This window comes from Haliotis cracherodii, unplaced genomic scaffold (assembly GCF_022045235.1).
Source record: "Haliotis cracherodii isolate W230 unplaced genomic scaffold, xgHalCrac1.p SCAF_15, whole genome shotgun sequence".
NCBI classification, from domain to species: Eukaryota; Metazoa; Mollusca; class Gastropoda; order Lepetellida; family Haliotidae; genus Haliotis; species Haliotis cracherodii.
Genome location: NW_027266270.1, coordinates 19,898,646 through 19,903,081, shown reverse-complemented (window position 1 = coordinate 19,903,081; position 4,436 = coordinate 19,898,646).

The following is a 4,436-nucleotide window of genomic DNA, read 5'->3' as shown; positions in this document are numbered from 1 at the left end:
GGCAGACGTCGGAGAAATATATTTATATACCTAGTTCATATAGGGAGGTCAGTTCATAATACTCATACATTTTATACAAAGCTCGGGATAATTTCGGCCAGTTTGAAGTAGCAGACGACAATCAAGCACAGGAAGCATGTATATTAAGTAGTTTGTATATTTCTGAATTAGTTACTGAAAACATGTCTAATTTGTTCGAATTTAGTTCAGTCCCATCCCTTCGGTCTGAAATGGACTCTTCCAAGAATGCAAAGATGATCAACCTGTCCCGCTCACTGCAGAAGCCGGGGATTGCTCTACGAGACCCAATTCCTTTTATAGGCAAGGCGAAACACGATCTTCGGTACCGACGCCGAGTTTGTAGCAAGAAGTATATAGCCCCAACTCCCTGCTACACCAAGGCAGGGATTGTATGTAATAGCTTGCTTTACAAGCAGGGCTTCCCTCTGTTGGCATCTGCAGTGAGTAATTAGCTGATCTGCCGAGGAACTGGACCATGTTGAGACGTACACCCGGTCACCAGCTCTGTCGACAATTATCTCCTACTGTGCGTCAGTGATATGAATATTTGCGAGAGAGAAGTATTTATGCACGATTTGCCCGCTTGATTTATGATAACGTTTAAAACCATGGCAAGCCAAAACAAACACATCCATTCAACAGGTACTGAATGAGAGTTTAATCAGATTTGTACTCAAACGGAGCGTTAGTTAAACACACACCGCAACGTGAAATCATTAAAGCCAAATAAAATCATTTTAAAACATAAAGCAACAAAATATATACAGAATTCGAATGGTTCTTAAATATAAAACGTTACAAGAAGAGATTAATCGGTCTCGATTTTCCGACGAAGCAGTTTACATTGGGACGTAAAACGCGAAATAGCGCTGAAATTTTATGATTGGATCACTGAAAGTCAGTGATGACACCAGGTGTTCGCGAAAAGGTCTGCATGACCTGCCCTACCGGTAGCACAGGTAGAAACGTGACGGGTTCTTTTTGCCTCATAGCAATTATAATTTGTAATATCTACAAATATACGCATTGTCATCATGAAAACTAGAAGATAGATCCAAAACCGGCATATCGTCATACAGGCAAGGCACACTATCAACACACGGACAGGACGTGGTTACATTAAAAAGTACGAATCCGGTGCATATAATTATTGAACCGGCAACAAAATGGCAGAAAAACGAAATTATACACAGTATCGGCAATAGTCGAAAAGCCTTACTATTAATAATTATTATTGAATAGCATTCATTCAGTTACTTTCTAACAAGGCCGCCCCCGAATTTGGAACAAATTTGAAAAGAAGAAAGTAATTGCTTAAGGTGAGTTGGGGTGAAGTTTAACGTCGCGTCAAAGATTATTGCACTTATACAGCGACGTGCATGCAGGTGTGTGTGTGTGTGTGTGTGTGTGTGTGTGTGTGTGTGTGTGTGTGTGTGTGTGTGTGTGTGTGTGTGTGCGCGTGCGTGCGTGCGGCTGCGTGTACTAGTCTGGACTAATGCCGATTTTATAGTGCAAGACCACTGAGATACCATGCCACAGTTTAACATGAATACCCCACTCAGACACAGTATACTGACTCCGAGCCGACCAGTCCTTGTTTTAGCCCCTTAATGCCGAGCGCCAAACAGGGTAACACCAAGTACAATTTTTTAACGTTTTGGAATGACGCGGCCGGGGATCGAACCCCGTACCCTCCGCACGCCGGGCGGACTATCTACCACTAGATCACGGAGGCGGTCAGGCAGTAATTGTTCTGTTCTGTTCCATGGCACCAAAGCATATAAGAGTAACATGTCCATGGCATATGGAACCTATCATCAACTAGATGGTCGTGTTAGTGGTTGGTTGGTTGGTTTGTTGTTTAACGCCGCACTCAGCAATATTCCAGCTATATGACGATTCTCTGTAAGTAATCGAGTCTGGACCAGACAATCCAGTGAATGATATCATGAACAGTGATCCACGCAATTGGGATCGATGACATACATCAACCAAGTCAGCGAGCCTGACCACCCGATCCCGTTAGTCGCCTTTTACGGCAAGCCTGGGTCGCTGAAGACCTATTCCATCCAGGAACTTCACGGGTCCCTATGTGAAATGCTGGACTACCTCGCCGATAACATCGACAATGCATGCGAAACTTGGGGGATAAGACATTTAATAGATATCCTCATGGGGAACAATTGTGCCAGAGACAGAAGGTCGCTGTGACAGAAGTAGATAGAATTCTTCCGGGGACAGAAGGTCGCTGTTACAGAAGCAGGTAGAATTCTTCTATAAGACAGAAGGTCGCTGTTACAGAAGTAGATAGAGTTCTTCCAGGGACCGAAGGTCGCTGTTACAGAAGTAGATAGATTTCTTATGTGAGACAGAAGGTCGCTGTTACAGAAGTAGATAGAGTTCTTATATGAGACAGAAGGTCGCTGTTATAGAAGTAAATAGAATTCTTCTATGAGACAGAAGGTCGCTGTTACAGAATTAGATAGAGTTCTTATATAAGACAGAAGGTCGCTGTTACAGAAGTAAATAGAATTCTTCTATGAGACAGAAGGTCGCTGTTACAGAAGTAGATAGAGTTCTTATATAAGACAGAAGGTCGCTGTTAAAAAAAGTAGATAGAATTCTTCCGGGGACAGAAGGTCGCTGTTACAGAAGTAGGTAGAATTCCTCCAGATACAGAAGGTCACTGTTACAGAAGTAGGTAGAATTCTTCTATGAGACAGAAGGTCGCTGTTAGAAAATGTAGATAGAATTCTTCCGGGGACAGAAGGTTGTTGTTACAGAAGTAGGTAGAGTTCTTCCAGGGACACAAGGTCGCTGTTATAGAAGTAGATAGAGTTCTTCTATGAGACAGAGATTCGCTGTTACAGAAGTAGATAGAATTCTTCTATGAGACAGAAGGTCGTTGTTACAGAAGTAGCTAGAATTCTTCTATGAGACAGAGGTTCGCTGTTACAGAAGTATATAGAATTCTACCACAGACAGAAGGTCGGTGTGTCTTGTGTTTACACGGAAGCAAACACATGCGTCTTGTCTGTTGTATGCTGGTACAGACGGCTGAAAGCGTAATGCGAGACGTAACGGTTCCTGACAGCTGCTGCCATGTATACCTCGACAATGTGCTCGCGCAGTGATTCTGCATATTATATTCAGCTGACTCTACCACTGTCTGATACGTTATCTGTTTTGTTGACATATTGTTACGATATCATGAGTCAAGCGATTTATAACTAATAGTATGTTAATATCAAAACCCATAAAGTATGTTGTTGCTAGGTAGCAAAATGATATACAAAATGGGTACAATGTGTGAAGCCCATTTCTGGTGTCCCCCGCCGTGATATTGCTGGAATATTGCTAAAAGCGGCGTAAAACCATACACACTCACTAGACCAAACCGGCTGAATGTATTATTTTTCACTCAATTTGTTCGATCCCCGGCGGCGTCAGACCAAAAGACGTTAAAAGATGGTACTTTTTGTAACCTTGTCTGGCGCTCGGCATTAAGGGGCTAAAACAAGGACTGGTCGGCCCGGAGTCAGTACGCTGTGTCTGAGTGTGGTATCCATATCCATGTTAAAACTGCGGCATGGAATACCGGTGGGCTAGCACAATAAACCGGCATTCGTCCGGACTAGTACAAGCACGTAAGCACGCACGCACGCACGCACGCACGCACGCACGCACGCCAGTTCTTGATTTTAGCTCCTCAATGCCGAGCGCCAGGCAGGATAACAACAAGTACCATCTTTTAACGGTATGACGCGGTCGGGGATCGAACTACTGACCTTCCGTTCTTCAAACAGTAACCCTTCAATAATGGAGGCTTAGAATCGCAGAATTGGTCGACAGAGATGCCTGGATGCCTCCAAGTGCGTTTTTATCAGCTTGCTCATCAATTTTGGCAATGAAATCATCGTTTATCTAATTTTTATAATATGGGTTTGTATTATTATTTGGTATACGATATGTCACTTTTTTCGTGTGTTTACCCAATATCCTAAAAAGTGATAGTGTTTACTGTGGATTCGTCATGCATAAATTTAAATCTGAAAAGTCCCTTGTCATGTTGCACGGACATAAAATAAACAGATGGTATTTTAGTAAGCGTTTTTAACAACATTGTAAACGTGACGGCGGCGTCAGATTAATAGAATTTGAGTCACACAAACTACATGCAGTCAGCCAGGTCACGGAGCCTGCCTAGTCTATCTATTTTATCTTGCAGTAATGTTGAAATGATATTCTGAGTATTCTGGTCGGCTTGTATATACGGAAATCATGTAGATCTATTCATAGCGTAAAAGTGTTTGAAGTGGTGGTCAAAATATGGAACTAATTTCCACACACACATATTCCTCTGTAACTTGTGAACATGTAATTATAGATTTTACGTTCGTACAACTTTTTCGGTC